At 39.9% G+C, this 21496-nt stretch overlaps 1 long non-coding RNA gene and 7 other non-coding genes across 8 annotated transcripts in view; 1 reads left to right on the top strand and 7 right to left on the bottom strand.

The window, feature by feature from the left end:
• Positions 1 to 3206: 3206 nt before the first annotated feature.
• On the bottom strand, positions 3207 to 3370 carry LOC135684041 (U1 spliceosomal RNA). Its single transcript, XR_010515839.1, has one exon. It is a non-coding gene; the product is annotated as a U1 spliceosomal RNA (small nuclear RNA).
• Positions 3371 to 3971: 601 nt separating this feature from the next.
• On the bottom strand, positions 3972 to 4160 carry LOC135684046 (U2 spliceosomal RNA). Its single transcript, XR_010515843.1, has one exon. It is a non-coding gene; the product is annotated as a U2 spliceosomal RNA (small nuclear RNA).
• A 1804-nt stretch (positions 4161 to 5964) lies between these two features.
• LOC148960002 (U1 spliceosomal RNA) lies at positions 5965 to 6125 on the bottom strand. Its single transcript, XR_016143898.1, has one exon. It is a non-coding gene; the product is annotated as a U1 spliceosomal RNA (small nuclear RNA).
• Positions 6126 to 12553: 6428 nt separating this feature from the next.
• LOC148960001 (U2 spliceosomal RNA) lies at positions 12554 to 12742 on the bottom strand. The gene has a single exon (XR_016143901.1). It is a non-coding gene; the product is annotated as a U2 spliceosomal RNA (small nuclear RNA).
• Positions 12743 to 14557: 1815 nt separating this feature from the next.
• Positions 14558 to 14721, bottom strand: LOC135694286 (U1 spliceosomal RNA). The gene has a single exon (XR_010517157.1). It is a non-coding gene; the product is annotated as a U1 spliceosomal RNA (small nuclear RNA).
• A 601-nt stretch (positions 14722 to 15322) lies between these two features.
• On the bottom strand, positions 15323 to 15511 carry LOC135688664 (U2 spliceosomal RNA). The gene has a single exon (XR_016143900.1). It is a non-coding gene; the product is annotated as a U2 spliceosomal RNA (small nuclear RNA).
• Positions 15512 to 17315: 1804 nt separating this feature from the next.
• Positions 17316 to 17479, bottom strand: LOC148960000 (U1 spliceosomal RNA). The gene has a single exon (XR_016143897.1). It is a non-coding gene; the product is annotated as a U1 spliceosomal RNA (small nuclear RNA).
• Positions 17480 to 18286: 807 nt separating this feature from the next.
• LOC135683800 (uncharacterized) overlaps positions 18287 to 21496 on the top strand; it is a 32334-nt gene continuing 29124 nt past the window's right edge. The window contains exon 1 of the long non-coding RNA XR_010515821.2: positions 18287 to 18532. This is a non-coding gene — a long non-coding RNA (uncharacterized LOC135683800). The remainder of the gene's footprint in view (positions 18533 to 21496) is intronic.

Here is a 21496-nt window from a genome sequence, read left to right as displayed (position 1 = left end):
CCAGCACTCCCAGCTGTGTGTTCGGTTTGGTCAAACCAGTTTGGTGACTGTTCTGGATTGTCGGACTCTTGAGTGGTAACGGTTGGGCAATCAGAGTGGGTTAGGTCGTGAGGAACGGCTGCGTCCTTCTTTACCACAGCGGCACTGACTGCTCCATCATTTTCTTCCTCTTCACTGCTGTCGCTTTCTGATGGGGTGTGGTCAGATGAGGGCTCGTGCGCGTCACTGTCTGCTTCAGGAACCCAAGCGGCATCACACTGAACAATGTGATGCTCAAGTGATCCGCAACCCTGACAGCGACTGTCTTCAGGACAGTCAGCATTAATATGACCCGTTAAGCCACAGTTGTAGCACCTTTTGATGCTGCATTGAGCAGCAATATGGCCACGGCTGTCGCATTTGCGGCATGTCTGGGGTTGGCCATAGTGGCGTACCCCTAAACAGTATGGGCCTAGGTGTACAAAACTTGGCACAGGTTCGCTAATTACCATTTTAAATGTCAAGGCACCATTAAGTAAGCCTGTATCAGGGCCTATGTTTTCCCTGGCAAACAGGACACGCCCAAAACCCTCAAATTTCCTCACCACAACGTCAAGGCGGAGCTCAGCTGGCTTGTTAAATATTCTTACCCAGACTGGTGGTGGATTGTCCATGTTGGGCTGCCAGCTTCTCCTTGGCAGATGGACGTTGGGCAGGCTAAAAAACTTCTCCCTGTCTTCCACAGACTTGAATGTCAACTCCAGGTCACCATTCGGTAGTTTCTGGAGGTGGGTGGGCCTGATGTCATGCTCGGCAAGGCGGTTGACGAGTGCGGATGGAACAATTGTTGCATTTGGGGTGTGAACACACACGGACCTCGGTCTTCGTCTTCCATTGGGCAGATTCTCTCTCAGGCCACCCGACCTACCAACGTAGATCTCTAAGATCGTGGCTGCTGCTGCTTGGGATGCGTAGCTGGTAGCTGGCATCAATCCAAGGTGTGCTGTCGATGGTGTACGGGCGGCTGGTGTTGGCGTGCGGCTTGTGGGAGCCTTTCTCCAAGTCGGTACTGGAACTGCAGGTAAATGTTTTCTCAATCGTTTCTGGTGATCTGCTAATCTTACCTTTTCTGTGGCCTCGTCAGTAATCTCTCCATCGCTTGTGGAGTCTTCCTCAAAATGGTGTGTAATTCTTGCGGCGCCTGAAGGAACAGAGCCCTTTGCGGCACTTGTGGGACCTTGATCTTGGCTCCTATTTGGAGCCAGCCTCTCGGCCATGTTTTCCCCTCAAAAGAGTTATAGACGCCCCTTGTAGAGACTCTATAGTGAGAGTCTCAAGGGCGTCTAAGCATATATCCTCTTAGCTGTTGGGGCGATCTTAGCCAAAAGGCCGAGAAGCGATACCCAGTCTCATGTCTTCAGTTCAGACTCTCCACAAGTCTGCCTCGTTGCTTGCGGAGCGCTCAGTTTTTTTGCCTGTTGCCTGCCTGCCTGCCTGCCTGCCTGCTCCCTCACTCCAGCAGCAAAGTAGTCAATCTGTGGATGTTGAAGAACGTCGTCGAGGTAAGTGAGTTAGTGAATGAGTTATTCGGCTTCACATGGCCACTCAGCAGCATGCAGCAGCAGTTGTGAGCTGCAACAGCAGGGAAAGTCGCTTTCTTCGAAAAAATATGGCTTAAGTTCTACAGCGCGCGCTGTTGCTCCGTGTTGTTGTGCTTACTCTTACTATCTATTCATGAACGAGCCTCCCCGTGACCCAAGAGGCAAAAAGACCACTAGACTATCATTGGGAAGAAGATTAAACTTAACTTTCAGCTTTCCTTGTGGCAGTCGGATTGGAGAACGGGATAAACTGAGAAGATGAGAGGATGGAAGCTGTTCTATGACTGCATTCTGTCACTGACTGATGATATGATTCTAAGAAAGCCGAAACCTTGCATATAGACACTTGTTCATTACTCGAGTGGCAAACCCAAAGAGTTTATATAATTGAAGGAAAGGTTCACCATAGTTCGAACGTCGAACGATAAGAGATCAGTGATGGTTTTTTGAACTCTATGAATCAAAATGCTTTTGTGATTGTTCTTTTTTTACAAGTCACTTTGGTATCCATCGAAGACACTTTCACAATTGGCCTGTCATGTAATTATTGGGAATTGAACAATCCCTGAAAGCCCAGCTTATTGAAGCCTACTCATGAAAATCAATATTTTCAATTTTATGCTGCAAAAATTGCCAAAATATCCAAGATTTTTTCCGAAATTAAGTTACATAATCTTCAGAATGGGTATTGGGGGGGGGGGGGGTGGGTTAGTTGTTGTCGAGACTCGTTCAAGTGCAGGCAGCTCATCCCCAGTAATGATGGTCAGCTTGGCTGCAAGTTAGATTTCTTGACATGGATATCAAACCCGCTAAGCAACCAAAAAGCATCTTGCCACTCCAACAATTAGAACCAACCATGAAACCATAAAGGGAAATAAAAACAAAACTCTGTTTTGCAATCATCCCTACAAATGGCTATTAGAACGAATGTCTTCTAAAAAAAGTATTTGATTTGGAATTGTGAAAAATAGGCCATGCAGATTTCCATAGGCCCAAGATTCTTCTTGCAATGATACAGAAATCCTTGCCTCAATTTTTGCCTGAATTGTTTTGACTTTCACTTTCACTTTGTCAATTGACTTTACCAAGTTTCTAATTCTCAAATGCTAAGTGACACTATGAAGCTCTTATCATTGCTTCTTGATTATTGCTATTTAGTATAATTATAGACAAACTTTTATAACATATTTTGATGCATTAAATGAATTCGAATTTGAATTTGAATTGAAGATAAGTTTGCTTGAGATTTGCAACATGCTGCTCTGAAAGTTGCAAAGTATGTATATTTGGACAGGAAGATTTTTTTCTGTGTTGAACTTGAATTAATTTGGCCTTTTTTATCAAATGCTGCAAGATAGGCATGCTAAAGCCATAACATTTCAGAAACGATGATTGTCCTGCTTGAAAGGATCATATTTAAGACAACATTACTACGGCAGACGACGAACAAGGTTAAGGCAGACAAAGGCAAAGCAAACAATGACAAGTCTTTGTATAACAATCTACCTCTATTGTATATTGTATATTGTATATTGAGAGTGATCAAGAAGGCGCAATGGGCGGCTTTATTTGAGGAACTGCTGGTGGGATTCTGCTTGGGTTGGCTGGATTCTTTAGACAATTGTGAGGGGACTAGCGCGAACGCAGGTCCCCACTACCAGAAATTGTACGGTCGAGTTACCCACGTTTGGGGTAATCGCAGGGGTCAGCCCAACCGAACTGCAATGGAAGGGCCTCACCCTGGAAGAAACGCCTTCTTGATCACGTTGTCTTCCCCGTCAGGTAAGTATGAACTACCATTTTGGCTATTGACAACTCGGCGGCTGCAGAAACAAGCCGACACATGTGGGAAGGCTGTTTCAGTACTCTCTGAATAGATCGATATGTTGAATATTGAGTGAAGAATGTTCAGTCTGACGAGGAAGATGATCAAGTACTGAAATATACTGAAATATAAAACTGATGTACTCACCATCCCTTTCGTGAAGAAAAACTAATCTTGCATCTTGCTCGATAAGTAGTGAGTCAGCCAGCAGTCGTCTGAAATTGAAAATAAGCCTTGAATTTTTGAGCACACAAAGAGGGGTAGCTAGAAATGACTGACTACTAAACAGGCAGGCAGACAAAAAAGCAAGATCAGAAGAACACAAAAACACAACACGTTGAGGGCTTCGCAGTCTGTGTATATTTGATTAACAATCATAAATAAAACTATGTCTAGTACAAGGTTTAAACTACTTAACTACTATGGAAAAGCAACCAACTACATACAATGTTAGCTAGCTCCTAGTTAACATTGTAGTTAGTTAGCCAGTCATATCAACAATATGGACTTGAATGATTGCAACTGTGAAAATGTGAAAATCGTTGTTTTCTTGCCAATTGATGAAAAGGGGCTGGGCCACCCATGGCTGTACTGCAATGCCAGGGCAACCCGTGCTCGCGGTGAGGCAAGCCTCATGCCGACAAGCTAGTTCCAAAAATCAGTTTAATATTTGAGCGCCCTTGGGCGCATATCAGATATTAAGCTGATAAGAACAGATACTACACTTGATCTTAGCCAAAAGGCCGAGAAGCGATACCCAGTCTCATGTCTTCAGTTCAGACTCTCCACAAGTCTGCCTCGTTGCTTGCGGAGCGCTCAGTTTTTTTGCCTGTTGCCTGCCTGCCTGCCTGCCTGCCTGCTCCCTCACTCCAGCAGCAAAGTAGTCAATCTGTGGATGTTGAAGAACGTCGTCGAGGTAAGTGAGTTAGTGAATGAGTTATTCGGCTTCACATGGCCACTCAGCAGCATGCAGCAGCAGTTGTGAGCTGCAACAGCAGGGAAAGTCGCTTTCTTCGAAAAAATATGGCTTAAGTTCTACAGCGCGCGCTGTTGCTCCGTGTTGTTGTGCTTACTCTTACTATCTATTCATGAACGAGCCTCCCCGTGACCCAAGAGGCAAAAAGACCACTAGACTATCATTGGGAAGAAGATTAAACTTAACTTTCAGCTTTCCTCGTGGCAGTCGGATTGGAGAACGGGATAAACTGAGAAGATGAGAGGATGGAAGCTGTTCTATGGCTGCATTCTGTCACTGACTGATGATATGATTCTAAGAAAGCCGAAACCTTGCATATAGACACTTGTTCATTACTCGAGTGGCAAACCCAAAGAGTTTATATAATTGAAGGAAAGGTTCACCATAGTTGGTCGAACGATAAGAGATCAGTGATGGTTTTTTGAATTCCTTGAATCAAAATGCTTTTGTGATTGTTCTTTCTTACAAGTCACTTTGGTATCCATCGAAGGCACTTTCACAATTGGCCTGTCATGTAATTATTGGGAATTGAACAATCCCTGAAAGCCCAGCTTGTTGAAGCCTACTCATGAAAATCAATATTTTCAATTTTATGCTGCAAAAATTGCCAAAATATCCAAGATTTTTTCCGAAATTAAGTTACATAATCTTCAGAATGGGTATTGGGGGGGGGTTGTTGTTGTCGAGACTCGTTCAAGTGCAGGCAGCTCATCCCCAGTAATGATGGTCAGCTTGGCTGCAAGTTAGATTTCTTGACATGGATATCAAACCCGCTAAGCAACCAAAAAGCATCTTGCCACTCCAACAATTAGAACCAACCATGAAACCATAAAGGGAAATAAAAACAAAACTCTGTTTTGCAATCATCCCTACAAATGGCTATTAGAACGAATGTCTTCTAAAAAAAGTATTTGATTTGGAATTGTGAAAAATAGGCCATGCAGATTTCCATAGGCCCAAGATTCTTCTTGCAATGATACAGAAATCCTTGCCTCAATTTTTGCCTGAATTGTTTTGACTTTCACTTTCACTTTGTCAATTGACTTTACCAAGTTTCTAATTCTCAAATGCTAAGTGACACTATGAAGCTCTTATCATTGCTTCTTGATTATTGCTATTTAGTATAATTATAGACAAACTTTTATAACATATTTTGATGCATTAAATGAATTCGAATTTGAATTTGAATTGAAGATAAGTTTGCTTGAGATTTGCAACATGCTGCTCTGAAAGTTGCAAAGTATGTATATTTGGACAGGAAGATTTTTTTCTGTGTTGAACTTGAATTAATTTGGCCTTTTTTATCAAATGCTGCAAGATAGGCATGCTAAAGCCATAACATTTCAGAAACGATGATTGTCCTGCTTGAAAGGATCATATTTAAGACAACATTACTACGGCAGACGACGAACAAGGTTAAGGCAGACAAAGGCAAAGCAAACAATGACAAGTCTTTGTATAACAATCTACCTCTATTGTATATTGTATATTGAGAGTGATCAAGAAGGCGCAATGGGCGGCTTTATTTGAGGAACTGCTTGTGGGATTCTGCTTGGGTTGGCTGGATTCTTTAGACTATTGTGAGGGGACTAGCGCGAACGCAGGTCCCCACTACCAGAAATTGTACGGTCGAGTTACCCACGTTTGGGGTAATCGCAGGGGTCAGCCCAACCGAACTGCAATGGAAGGGCCTCACCCTGGAAGAAACGCCTTCTTGATCACTTTTTTTTTTTCTGTTGAGCCTGGCACATGCCAGCGCCCGTGTAATTGAAAAAAACAAGTATTTACAATTTATTACATACAAAGTTAATATAATTAATTTCACAATGATAGTGTTCACAATTGTTTAGTTTGAAGGTAATTATGCATTTAACAGGTTAGATGATAGTAAAATTAATTCACGAATAGAAAACAGAAGTATAAATATAAGGTGGTATAAATTTAAGTGATATACAATTATAAATGACGTTAATGTTAAAATATATAAGATACACGCGTGAGAGAAAAGTATTATTTATAAATGAATGTTATCGATACAATTAAAATATAAACCAGTCCAAAAATTTACAGCTCATGCGAAGACTGGGTGTATATACAAGTGGGGGTTCATCAATACAATAATGTATGACTATGGGGTATAGTTATTCGAAAGGGCTTTTTCTTTATTCTAGTAAATTCGAAACGAGGCAGCGAACTCGCCAATTCTAGAATGGCGTGATGCGTTTTAATCAATGTTTGCGAAAGCCAAATTAATCACAAAGGGAGGTATCCGATCTTTGTGTAAACGGCGGGGAGGATTATTATGTTCAAGTGTCATTTAATAGATGTGTTAATCTTCAGTGTCTCGGAAAACACTGAGTGCGATATTGCTCAGATGTTGAAGAGAGCAGTCAAGTTATACTATCGGGGGGTTAACAATGGATAAAAAGTTTATCGTCAACAACCGAAGCTAAAACGTTGTTGCGACACCAAGTGGTTTTAAAATTAAAGAGACCAGCGAACGAGGATTTAGCTAGAAAAAACTCCTCTTTTATTTTCGAGCGGAGTTTAGCGGTAAAAATTTTAGAGGGGTCGATAGATTCATTATCGAAAACGAGTTTATTTCTAGAAGACCAAATTGCAAGGAGAGCTATGTCACGGAGGGCAATTGCGGGCGAGTAAATAGGAGAAATTTTAATGCTAGCAAAACCGATGACAATAAATTGTTCTAAAGAATCTAAATTTAGGTCTAAATCAAGATTTTTGATATGCGAAAGGACGGTGTCCCACAGAAGCGAAACTAGACGGCAATGCATAAAGAGATGTAGTGTAGTTTCATTATGGTTATTACAGCGGGGGCACAAAGGATTGTCGATAATTTTGTGCCTAGCTAAACGATCGGCAGTGGGAATAGCGAGTTGGATTATTTTCCATTGCAGGTCGCAAGATTTACGGTCGGAATCTCTAGTAAATATCGATTTCAATATAAATTTCCAATCAAGATCTGAGAATTTCTTTTCCCAATAAACACGAAACTTTTGGGAAGAAACATCAGTTGAGGACATAAGAGATGCGAGATACAAGTCTTTAGAAGATAATTTACAAAGCGGCTTTTTAATGTCTTTAATAGGCGGAGTGAAATTAATAGAAAAGCGATCTTTAGGGGCAGAATTGGAACGGATGAAATTTTTCCATTCAAGGGGAAGGCATGATAAAATGGAAGAAAGGTCATTAGGCTTAAATTTACTACCAACTAATTCATTGATAGCGAGTTCAGGGAGAAAACCAGGGGAAAACTCGTAGGTAATATCTCGTAATAAGGTAATTCCTGCCTCCACCCAGTAGGGGTTGAGAGGTAGACTATCTTTCATGATTTTAGGATTCAGAAAGAGAGGTTCGTTAAATATTTCAAACATGTTATCTAGAGATCTATTATGGTCATTAGTAATAGCGAGATATGCACGGAGGGTGTGTTTATAGAAAGAAGGTAGTTTGTTTATTTCGCGGGACTGTAAATAGCATTTAAGAATATTTTTTCCGATATTTAGATTTTTGTATTTTCCTAAGAAATGGTCAAAGAGAACTTTCCATTTGCCTGTTTGTTCGGGGGCAACGAGTTTGGCTAGCCATGATAAAAGGAGGCTATTACATTTCTTCTCTATATCAAGAACATTGAGGCCACCTTCTTGATAAGGTAGTTTAGCTTGAGATCTAGGGATCGGGGGTCGTTTGCCGTTAAAAAAGAAATGCCAAAGTTTTTCATTAAGTTGTTTGACTGCCCATTGGGGTATTGGGAAAACCGAAGCTGTATACCAGAGTGCAGAGCTTGCAAGCTGATTAACAACAACGGCCTTCCCCCTAAAGGTCAAGTCACGCGACTTCCAAAGATCTAATGTTTTAATAAATTTAGAAACTTTAGGTTCCCAGTTCAGTTTATTTGTGTCTTCAGTACCGAAATAGAGGCCAAGGATTTTGAGGGTTTTCTTTTTCCAGTTAAAACCTAGAGGGGAATCTGGGCGGTTTTTAAAGCTACCAAGCCAGAGGCCTTCGCTTTTATCTTTGTTTATTTTAGCGCCAGAGGCTTTTTCATAGTTCGCGATGTGGTTTTCAATTGCAAGTAAGGATTGGTTACCTTGAAGAAGAAGGGTAGTATCGTCTGCGTATTGTATAATTTTAAATTCAGTTTTACCGACCGTGACGCCCTTAATTGCGGGGTCACAGCGGACATTAGCAGCAAACACCTCAGCAATGAGAACGTAAAGAAGGGCAGAGAGGGGGCAACCTTGTCTGACACCTCTGCTAGGAGTGAAAGGGTCGGAAATAAAATCGTTACATTTAACTTTGCTTTCAATGTTAGTGTATAGAAGTTTTACCCAGCTAATGAAAACAGGACCGAAATTGAATTTTTCAAGTGTTTTAAGGAGAAAGTTCCAATTTACACGATCAAAGGCTTTCATTTGATCAATAGATAATAGAGCGACCGGGAGGTTTTCATTTTCAGAGAATTGAATAATGTCTCGTAAGGCATGGCAATTGCCTAAAATTGAGCGGCCGGGAACAGAGCAAGTTTGGTCTTCAGCTATAATGCTAGTTAGGACTTTCGAAAGACGATTTGCTAGAACTTTGGCTATGATTTTATAGTCACAATTTAAGAGGCTGAGGGGGCGCCAGTTTTTAATGTTTTCTCTGTCGCCTTTTTTAAAGAGGCAAGAAATTAAAGCAATTCTTTGAGAGGGGGTAAGGGATTTATTATCAAAGCAAGAGTTAATTACGTTTAAGAAGTGTTTACCGAGAGATTTCCAAAATAGTTTGTAAAATTCGCACGGTAGTCCGTCTATTCCGGGAGATTTACCATTTACCATAGTTTCTAAGGCAGTGTTTATTTCTTCGAGAGTAAGGGGGTGTTCGCAAATGTTTTTCTCAGTTTCAGAAAGACGTTTACTTATTTTTTGTAAGAGAGTATCCTGAAGGTTTGAGTCGACTGGCTCTTCTTTATAGAGAAAAGCATAAAATTCTTTGACGACATTGACTATTTCAGTCGGGTCAGAGATGGAATTATCATGTATATCTTTAATTGATTTCATTGTACGGTCGCTTTGTCGTTTCTTTTCAAGGGAGCAGAAATATCTTGTGACTTTTTCGCCTTGTTCGGACCATTTAGCTTTTGACCTAATTTTCACCCCTTCAGCTTCGGAGGCTTCTAGGGATTTCACTTCGTTGCTTATGTTTTTGTAAAGCTTCTGAAATCGGGGGTCTCCTGAACTCTCTGCCTTTCTTTTCGCATTTCTGAGTTGTTTGAGAAGTTTAGATTTTTTGCGGAGAAAATGTTTCTTTCGATCTCTAGAATATGTTTTGGCAATGTCAACAAAAGTGTTTTTGCCGTGTTCCCACCATTCGGTTAATGAAGGGAAAGACTCTTGAGATTTTTCCCAGTCGGTGATAAATTGATTAATGGAGTTGATGAATTCTTGCTCTTTCAAAATGCAAGTGTTTAATTTCCATATACCTGGCCCACGTTTAGGGGCTGAGAAGTTGAGGGAAAGAGAAATCCTATCATGATCAGAGTGAGGAAAGGGGTCGATGCGGGGTTTATTAAAAATGTCGCGAAAATTCCTTGAAGTGTAAAATTTATCAATTCGACTAAATGAACCACGAGAACTAGAAAAAGTAAATTCCTTAGAAGAGGGGTTTTGAATACGCCAGATATCTTCTAAGGCATGAGAAGACAGAACTGCTTTTAAATTATTAGCAGTTTTTTCAACATAATTAACGGGGTTGGAGCGATCCGAGGGATCCAGTACGCAGTTAAAATCACCTCCTAAAATTATAGGAAAATCATGAGGAAAATTGTCTAACACCTTATTGAGCTCGTTAAAAAATTCTTTACGATTTGCAATGCCGTCGAGACCGCCTGTGGGAGCGTAAACGTTGCTTAAGATCAATCTATTGTCATCGATTGAAAGGTCGAGAACAATTAGATGGCCTGTGTCGGAAGTATGGCGTGAATGGATTGTGGTTTTCAATCTATCAGAAATAAGAATAGAGACACCCTTTCTATTATCTTTACCAAAGGAATGAAAGGAAGTGCCGGGCCATTGCGAAAATACATTGTTAACATTAACGGGATTAAGGTGGGTTTCTTGCAGGAATAAAATATCAGGCTTAAGGCTATAGAGGTGACGTAAGATTGAATCCGAGCGACGGGGGTCGTTCAACCCATTCACGTTGATACTCGCAACACAAGCCATGAGAAAAAATAAGAACGAAATAAAAACATTGAAAAGTGAAGAAAATTAAGGTTTTAATTAAGAGTTCTCACCAGTGGGTTTTTTACGTACAACGTTCTTTTCAGGGGTTGAAGGAACTGGTCTTTTGGATGTTTTTCTTGTGAAGGGGGCGTATTCGTTGGGGGCTTTGGTCAGTTTTTTGCTTGGTCTTTGTGGCTTTGGTTCCAGTGTCGGATCTTGTTGCGAAGTAATGTTTACAGCTGTTTGGCTAGCGTTGGGGCTTTCGGGCGTTGTAGAGGTGGTGGGGGGTTCATCCTCGCTCGCTGTATTTGTTTTGGCGGATTCATCGTCAATTTCTTCTCCGTCCTCATTATCGTTGATAGGGGTTGGCTCGATTTGATCTTCAACCTCTCCACTGTAACGTCTGCCTCGGGCTCTTTTCAGGGGTACAAACTTCAAACAGTCTTTTTTTGAGTGGTCAGTGGAACCGCAAAGGTAGCAGTGACGCATGTCTCTGGCGGGGCAATCCGAAGTTCTGTGTGTATCTGCCATGCAGATATTACAAAAAACGGGTTTGCCCCTGTAAGAGAGAGAAATCTTCTTGTTTCGCAGAATTACGAAGGGGGGTAATTCAGTGCCTCCTGAAGGGAAAATTGTAACCAGGCGTTTTCCGTTGAAAATGTTGGGAAAACCCTCCCAAGTTTGTTTCCAAACGCGGGTTACGGTACCGTAAAGCGAGAGAATGCTCCCAATTTCATTGTCCGAAATATCTGGTGAAGCGTCCGGGATGGTGATGAGTAAGGCTCTTCTTCTTACTGGAGTAAAAGCAATGCCAGGGTCATCTTCTGGGAGGGACGGAAATTTGACGAGCTCCTCTATAACCGTGTCAACCATGGAGGGCTTTGAAAAAATGATGTTCCACTTACGTCTGCCAGGAAGCGCGGCGAGTGGCATAAGTTGTTGGACACAGTTCTCATCCTTGAATTTTCGGTGAAAATAATTAATAATTTCTTTGTGGTCAATGGTGTCGATGGTCTCGAATTTGGCCGCTTTTGCTGCTAGATCTGATGCAGACATCTTTGCATTTCCTTCTTTCAATTTCTGTGCGAACGTAATAGGCCGCCTTTCACTTTCATCCGAAGCCAAATCTCCCCAAATTGAAGGGATTTCGTTTACTGCCATTTCGAGTTTGGTTCAAATTTATTTCTCAAAGAGTACTACAGTTGAAACTGTTAAATTAGATACTAAAAACTAGCCTATAAACCTGTTCAAAACGACGATACGCTTCAAACAGTCGGAGCTCGAAAAAGCGTGACCGGCCGCGGCGCCTTCTTGATCACGTTGTCTTCCCCGTCAGGTAAGTATGAACTACCATTTTGGCTATTGACAACTCGGCGGCTGCAGAAACAAGCCGACACATGTGGGAAGGCTGTTTCAGTACTCTCTGAATAGATCGATATGTTGAATATTGAGTGAAGAATGTTCAGTCTGACGAGGAAGATGATCAAGTACTGAAATATACTGAAATATAAAACTGATGTACTCACCATCCCTTTCGTGAAGAAAAACTAATCTTGCATCTTGCTCGATAAGTAGTGAGTCAGCCAGCAGTCGTCTGAAATTGAAAATAAGCCTTGAATTTTTGAGCACACAAAGAGGGGTAGCTAGAAATGACTGACTACTAAACAGGCAGGCAGACAAAAAAGCAAGATCAGAAGAACACAAAAACACAACACGTTGAGGGCTTCGCAGTCTGTGTATATTTGATTAACAATCATAAATAAAACTATGTCTAGTACAAGGTTTAAACTACTTAACTACTATGGAAAAGCAACCAACTACATACAATGTTAGCTAGCTCCTAGTTAACATTGTAGTTAGTTAGCCAGTCATATCAACAATATGGACTTGAATGATTGCAACTGTGAAAATGTGAAAATCGTTGTTTTCTTGCCAATTGATGAAAAGGGGCTGGGCCACCCATGGCTGTACTGCAATGCCAGGGCAACCCGTGCTCGCGGTGAGGCAAGCCTCATGCCGACAAGCTAGTTCCAAAAATCAGTTTAATATTTGAGCGCCCTTGGGCGCATATCAGATATTAAGCTGATAAGAACAGATACTACACTTGATCTTAGCCAAAAGGCCGAGAAGCGATACCCAGTCTCATGTCTTCAGTTCAGACTCTCCACAAGTCTGCCTCGTTGCTTGCGGAGCGCTCAGTTTTTTTGCCTGTTGCCTGCCTGCCTGCCTGCCTGCCTGCCTGCTCCCTCACTCCAGCAGCAAAGTAATCAATCTGTGGATGTTGAAGAACGTCGTCGAGGTAAGTGACTTAGTGAATGAGTTATTCGGCTTCACATGGCCACTCAGCAGCATGCAGCAGCAGTTGTGAGCTGCAACAGCAGGGAAAGTCGCTTTCTTCGAAAAAATATGGCTTAAGTTCTACAGCGCGCGCTGTTGCTCCGTGTTGTTGTGCTTACTCTTACTATCTATTCATGAACGAGCCTCCCCGTGACCCAAGAGGCAAAAAGACCACTAGACTATCATTGGGAAGAAGATTAAACTTAACTTTCAGCTTTCCTCGTGGCAGTCGGATTGGAGAACGGGATAAACTGAGAAGATGAGAGGATGGAAGCTGTTCTATGGCTGCATTCTGTCACTGACTGATGATATGATTCTAAGAAAGCCGAAACCTTGCATATAGACACTTGTTCATTACTCGAGTGGCAAACCCAAAGAGTTTATATAATTGAAGGAAAGGTTCACCATAGTTGGTCGAACGATAAGAGATCAGTGATGGTTTTTTGAATTCCTTGAATCAAAATGCTTTTGTGATTGTTCTTTCTTACAAGTCACTTTGGTATCCATCGAAGGCACTTTCACAATTGGCCTGTCATGTAATTATTGGGAATTGAACAATCCCTGAAAGCCCAGCTTGTTGAAGCCTACTCATGAAAATCAATATTTTCAATTTTATGCTGCAAAAATTGCCAAAATATCCAAGATTTTTTCCGAAATTAAGTTACATAATCTTCAGAATGGGTATTGGGGGGGGGTTGTTGTTGTCGAGACTCGTTCAAGTGCAGGCAGCTCATCCCCAGTAATGATGGTCAGCTTGGCTGCAAGTTAGATTTCTTGACATGGATATCAAACCCGCTAAGCAACCAAAAAGCATCTTGCCACTCCAACAATTAGAACCAACCATGAAACCATAAAGGGAAATAAAAACAAAACTCTGTTTTGCAATCATCCCTACAAATGGCTATTAGAACGAATGTCTTCTAAAAAAAGTATTTGATTTGGAATTGTGAAAAATAGGCCATGCAGATTTCCATAGGCCCAAGATTCTTCTTGCAATGATACAGAAATCCTTGCCTCAATTTTTGCCTGAATTGTTTTGACTTTCACTTTCACTTTGTCAATTGACTTTACCAAGTTTCTAATTCTCAAATGCTAAGTGACACTATGAAGCTCTTATCATTGCTTCTTGATTATTGCTATTTAGTATAATTATAGACAAACTTTTATAACATATTTTGATGCATTAAATGAATTCGAATTTGAATTTGAATTGAAGATAAGTTTGCTTGAGATTTGCAACATGCTGCTCTGAAAGTTGCAAAGTATGTATATTTGGACAGGAAGATTTTTTTCTGTGTTGAACTTGAATTAATTTGGCCTTTTTTATCAAATGCTGCAAGATAGGCATGCTAAAGCCATAACATTTCAGAAACGATGATTGTCCTGCTTGAAAGGATCATATTTAAGACAACATTACTACGGCAGACGACGAACAAGGTTAAGGCAGACAAAGGCAAAGCAAACAATGACAAGTCTTTGTATAACAATCTACCTCTATTGTATATTGTATATTGTATATTGAGAGTGATCAAGAAGGCGCAATGGGCGGCTTTATTTGAGGAACTGCTTGTGGGATTCTGCTTGGGTTGGCTGGATTCTTTAGACTATTGTGAGGGGACTAGCGCGAACGCAGGTCCCCACTACCAGAAATTGTACGGTCGAGTTACCCACGTTTGGGGTAATCGCAGGGGTCAGCCCAACCGAACTGCAATGGAAGGGCCTCACCCTGGAAGAAACGCCTTCTTGATCACGTTGTCTTCCCCGTCAGGTAAGTATGAACTACCATTTTGGCTATTGACAACTCGGCGGCTGCAGAAACAAGCCGACACATGTGGGAAGGCTGTTTCAGTACTCTCTGAATAGATCGATATGTTGAATATTGAGTGAAGAATGTTCAGTCTGACGAGGAAGATGATCAAGTACTGAAATATACTGAAATATAAAACTGATGTACTCACCATCCCTTTCGTGAAGAAAAACTAATCTTGCATCTTGCTCGATAAGTAGTGAGTCAGCCAGCAGTCGTCTGAAATTGAAAATAAGCCTTGAATTTTTGAGCACACAAAGAGGGGTAGCTAGAAATGACTGACTACTAAACAGGCAGGCAGACAAAAAAGCAAGATCAGAAGAACACAAAAACACAACACGTTGAGGGCTTCGCAGTCTGTGTATATTTGATTAACAATCATAAATAAAACTATGTCTAGTACAAGGTTTAAACTACTTAACTACTATGGAAAAGCAACCAACTACATACAATGTTAGCTAGCTCCTAGTTAACATTGTAGTTAGTTAGCCAGTCATATCAACAATATGGACTTGAATGATTGCAACTGTGAAAATGTGAAAATCGTTGTTTTCTTGCCAATTGATGAAAAGGGGCTGGGCCACCCATGGCTGTACTGCAATGCCAGGGCAACCCGTGCTCGCGGTGAGGCAAGCCTCATGCCGACAAGCTAGTTCCAAAAATCAGTTTAATATTTGAGCGCCCTTGGGCGCATATCAGATATTAAGCTGATAAGAACAGATACTACACTTGATCTTAGCCAAAAGGCCGAGAAGCGATACCCAGTCTCATGTCTTCAGTTCAGACTCTCCACAAGTCTGCCTCGTTGCTTGCGGAGCGCTCAGTTTTTTTGCCTGTTGCCTGCCTGCCTGCCTGCCTGCCTGCTCCCTCACTCCAGCAGCAAAGTAATCAATCTGTGGATGTTGAAGAACGTCGTCGAGGTAAGTGACTTAGTGAATGAGTTATTCGGCTTCACATGGCCACTCAGCAGCATGCAGCAGCAGTTGTGAGCTGCAACAGCAGGGAAAGTCGCTTTCTTCGAAAAAATATGGCTTAAGTTCTACAGCGCGCGCTGTTGCTCCGTGTTGTTGTGCTTACTCTTACTATCTATTCATGAACGAGCCTCCCCGTGACCCAAGAGGCAAAAAGACCACTAGACTATCATTGGGAAGAAGATTAAACTTAACTTTCAGCTTTCCTCGTGGCAGTCGGATTGGAGAACGGGATAAACTGAGAAGATGAGAGGATGGAAGCTGTTCTATGGCTGCATTCTGTCACTGACTGATGATATGATTCTAAGAAAGCCGAAACCTTGCATATAGACACTTGTTCATTACTCGAGTGGCAAACCCAAAGAGTTTATATAATTGAAGGAAAGGTTCACCATAGTTGGTCGAACGATAAGAGATCAGTGATGGTTTTTTGAATTCCTTGAATCAAAATGCTTTTGTGATTGTTCTTTCTTACAAGTCACTTTGGTATCCATCGAAGGCACTTTCACAATTGGCCTGTCATGTAATTATTGGGAATTGAACAATCCCTGAAAGCCCAGCTTGTTGAAGCCTACTCATGAAAATCAATATTTTCAATTTTATGCTGCAAAAATTGCCAAAATATCCAAGATTTTTTCCGAAATTAAGTTACATAATCTTCAGAATGGGTATTGGGGGGGGGTTGTTGTTGTCGAGACTCGTTCAAGTGCAGGCAGCTCATCCCCAGTAATGATGGTCAGCTTGGCTGCAAGTTAGATTTCTTGACATGGATATCAAACCCGCTAAGCAACCAAAAAGCATCTTGCCACTCCAACAATTAGAACCAACCATGAAACCATAAAGGGAAATAAAAACAAAACTCTGTTTTGCAATCATCCCTACAAATGGCTATTAGAACGAATGTCTTCTAAAAAAAGTATTTGATTTGGAATTGTGAAAAATAGGCCATGCAGATTTCCATAGGCCCAAGATTCTTCTTGCAATGATACAGAAATCCTTGCCTCAATTTTTGCCTGAATTGTTTTGACTTTCACTTTCACTTTGTCAATTGACTTTACCAAGTTTCTAATTCTCAAATGCTAAGTGACACTATGAAGCTCTTATCATTGCTTCTTGATTATTGCTATTTAGTATAATTATAGACAAACTTTTATAACATATTTTGATGCATTAAATGAATTCGAATTTGAATTTGAATTGAAGATAAGTTTGCTTGAGATTTGCAACATGCTGCTCTGAAAGTTGCAAAGTATGTATATTTGGACAGGAAGATTTTTTTCTGTGTTGAACTTGAATTAATTTGGCCTTTTTTATCAAATGCTGCAAGATAGGCATGCTAAAGCCATAACATTTCAGAAACGATGATTGTCCTGCTTGAAAGGATCATATTTAAGACAACATTACTACGGCAGACGACGAACAAGGTTAAGGCAGACAAAGGCAAAGCAAACAATGACAAGTCTTTGTATAACAATCTACCTCTATTGTATATTGTATATTGAGAGTGATCAAGAAGGCGCAATGGGCGGCTTTATTTGAGGAACTGCTTGTGGGATTCTGCTTGGGTTGGCTGGATTCTTTAGACTATTGTGAGGGGACTAGCGCGAACGCAGGTCCCCACTACCAGAAATTGTACGGTCGAGTTACCCACGTTTGGGGTAATCGCAGGGGTCAGCCCAACCGAACTGCAATGGAAGGGCCTCACCCTGGAAGAAACGCCTTCTTGATCACGTTGTCTTCCCCGTCAGGTAAGTATGAACTACCATTTTGGCTATTGACAACTCGGCGGCTGCAGAAACAAGCCGACACATGTGGGAAGGCTGTTTCAGTACTCTCTGAATAGATCGATATGTTGAATATTGAGTGAAGAATGTTCAGTCTGACGAGGAAGATGATCAAGTACTGAAATATACTGAAATATAAAACTGATGTACTCACCATCCCTTTCGTGAAGAAAAACTAATCTTGCATCTTGCTCGATAAGTAGTGAGTCAGCCAGCAGTCGTCTGAAATTGAAAATAAGCCTTGAATTTTTGAGCACACAAAGAGGGGTAGCTAGAAATGACTGACTACTAAACAGGCAGGCAGACAAAAAAGCAAGATCAGAAGAACACAAAAACACAACACGTTGAGGGCTTCGCAGTCTGTGTATATTTGATTAACAATCATAAATAAAACTATGTCTAGTACAAGGTTTAAACTACTTAACTACTATGGAAAAGCAACCAACTACATACAATGTTAGCTAGCTCCTAGTTAACATTGTAGTTAGTTAGCCAGTCATATCAACAATATGGACTTGAATGATTGCAACTGTGAAAATGTGAAAATCGTTGTTTTCTTGCCAATTGATGAAAAGGGGCTGGGCCACCCATGGCTGTACTGCAATGCCAGGGCCCTTTGACCCATCGAACTTTCACTTTGACCTTTGACCTTCTGGCCTTTGACCTTCTGTGTTACGTTTGACCTTATGGTGTTTATTCCCACAAGCGACACATATCAGAATTGTTTTTTTGCATAAATCAGTTACAATTTAAGTCTCTGCAAGTCGCTGAATATTGAAGTGAATTGGTACGAGTTAATGCAAATGGTAGATGTTGTGATGTTGGATGTTGTGATGGTCTAAGTGGGCCAAGAATATTCTAAACAATATGCTGTTCTAAATGTTACCAGGCTGGAAGACATGTATGGTGTTGCTTGTCACTTGGTGTAAAATATAAATGAATTCATCGATGTTTTCGGTCACTAGTTGCAAGTTTTCCAGCTAGAAAGACGCTAGAAGAAAGCACTCCTTGAAATACTTGGTTCGGTGAGTTTCTTTCAATTTCTCTTTTTTAATTCTTTAAATTTTAGGCATAGTTATTTGCCCTTTGAAATCGAAAATTTAGGATCAATTATCCTCTATATTTATTTGTATTTACCTAATTAGTTTGACATCATGTAAACATCCTCATTTAATCATGGAAATAATCAGGAATAATCCTTTATATTATCCACATACACTGAATTGAAAGAGGAGCATACAAAACTTGGGACCCTTCCGGTTAACTGAATAGCGTTGGAAACAGGTTACAGATTAGAGGAAATTACATCTACAAATATTTTCTACCAACATTAATCTATCTAATGTATCAAATATGATACTGCCTTAGTAACCAATTAATTTCTAGAATGCAATAGTGTATAGTCCTCCACAGAAGAGTCACATCTTCTTATGCAGAAGGGTAAAGTTTATGGGTTTAGAAGTTTTCTTGTGATCTGATACCTTTGCCTTCATCTAACATAATAACAATATGAAAAAGGGAATAAAGAACCATGTGTATCAGTCATATAGAGAAGTGGGATCAGGGGGGTCACTAACCTTGGCCATAAATAATAACTCAATTGAATAAATTTTCTAACTTCAAGTTTAAGGTTTCATATAATCATCAATCCTACAAACAATTCTTCACAACTACAATACAATTAGATAAATTAAGGAGGATACAATTACAATTAGATACAATTAGATAATATATAATTGTAAGTAATAATCCAGCCTCTCCATTACCACTAACTGTCATTAATAGAGACTATAATGCAAAAGTATATGAATAAAGTCATTGATTGCCTGAGTGTTAAAGACATTTTTGTTAAGAATTGCTCATCTTTGTGGGCTTTTTATGTTGACAAGCTTTTTAATGTTACCAAAACATGTGATTGCAACAGTTTTGGTACAATATCATACCACATTAGTGATCAAAAGTTTTCCATTTTCTAAGACTTTTAAAATTTCTAAGAGATTTCCATTTTGATGCATTATGGTGTTGAGTTTTGCTGAAATTATATCAAATAGCAAACAGAGGTGATAGCCACCATACAATGGCATAGATAGGAATTCATAGGAGGGTAAGAAATTTATATTTTCTGACTAAAATCTAAAAAGCATTTATTAATTTTAACATGACATAATGACACTGGAACTGAAAAAGAAAAAATCTTCTGATATATTCAAATATTCTGTTCTTTATTTAGCTTTAAATTCTTTCATATCAAAATATAGCAATTAATTACATAGACAAATTCAATTACTATGACCAGCAGTCTCTATGTGCTCAACGACAAGATTTTGTATTTTGATATATTTTGGGTCTTTTCAACACTTTTTGGCTCATAATTCTGGGTCAGCTTCTTACATGAATTTCAATCACACCACATGGACCACTGTGTAAAAGTTAAAAGTTGACTCCCCTACATTACATTAGACCAAAGTATTACAAGTGCCTCCTCATATTACATTAGCCAATCAATATCATAGCTATCAACTTTTTAGAAGTCAGCTATCAACTTCTTACAAGTCAGTAGAGGTAAGGGCACAAGTAGAAACTTGCAATAGCAGAAGTATTAAACTACCCAGGGTGGCTTATGTGGCTCTCACCTGCAAATTGCTGGTAACTTGGGAATATGCATATGCATGCAAGTACAGTCACACTCATTTATTCATCAATTCTTGAGTGATAAGGTGTAAGCCCCTTAACAATCTGTTGACTTCCTTAAACAGTTTTGTTTATTTATAATTTTATAATTTCATCTATAATTGACAACTTTCCTTTAGAGGTTCTGAAAATTTTGAGTTTCATTACATGAGCTTCACTACATGGTGAATGTTATAGTGAAGGTCTTATTTAACTTTATCTTTATCAAAAACTTTAACTTTCTACTTTGCAAGGATAAGAGTATTGTCAGTCACTTTCTGGTGGTTACACAGTGGAATAGGTACTAGACAGTCAAAGCAGTGTATATTTAAAGATATATATACATAAAGAAAAAATTAAATACACAAATTGGTTTTTTTAAGTAGCCTGCTAAGCATCGCATGTTTGCATATATGCATAAGTTTGCAGCAGAAAGGTTTTTCCATCAACAATATATATTCTTGTAAGAAACAAGATATGGACAGATGGTGCAAAAAATACAAATAGCCTTGAAATATACAGTTGAAATATACAAATAGCCTTGGGTTTCATATAAGAAATGGACTAGTAAGAAAAGGCAGTCTCCATATGCCAGCCTCATTTAAAAACATTTGTTGCATATAAGAGACTAATATGAAATGGTATGAGCTGATATGAAAATTTAGATATGAAAATAGTTCAAACTAATACATATAATTTACAAATCTGTTGGTTCACCTTCCTAACACATTTTACAGTCTAGAGTTTTGAAAAGCTATGACTTTTTTCACATGGCAATGGTTGGCAGTTTCACATGGTTCACAACAACCACCATATGTAGCTTTTCGTGGCTGACCCCTACACAAATCCTCTATTTCTTTCACAAATCCTCTAACCTGGGGGCCAGAGCCACAGAAGGTCAAAGGATGAAGAACAGGGGAAAGGAATTGTGAAGGACAATAGAAATGAGGCTCTGGCACCCAGGGTAAAATTCCTCTTACGCTTATATTCTGTACGGAGAGGCGAGTAGAAAATGATTTACGTGTAAAACTGATTTTCCAAAGTAGCGAAAAAACAATAAACAGTATTGAAAAATTCCAAACTGAGTCTGTATAGCATAATTTGCAAAATCTCCGACAAGCATTTCAGCATTCCAGGATAGGAATAAATTTTTCTCCAAGATAAACCCCGCCGTGGATAAGGGTTCCACATTTTGAGCACTGGCGAATTAAAATGCACATGTAGGTACAGATTTCGTGTTGTGCATAAAATGATATATTTTTCATATTAAAATTTCATATTTTTCATTGAAACTTTTCATTGAATATTTTTCTTTATGC

Source organism: Rhopilema esculentum, chromosome 7 (assembly GCF_057945365.1).
Source record: "Rhopilema esculentum isolate cy_ngs chromosome 7, ASM5794536v1, whole genome shotgun sequence".
NCBI lineage: Eukaryota > Metazoa > Cnidaria > Scyphozoa > Rhizostomeae > Rhizostomatidae > Rhopilema > Rhopilema esculentum.
Note: the sequence above shows the minus strand (reverse complement) of the source record. Positions and strands in the feature narration are given on the sequence as shown.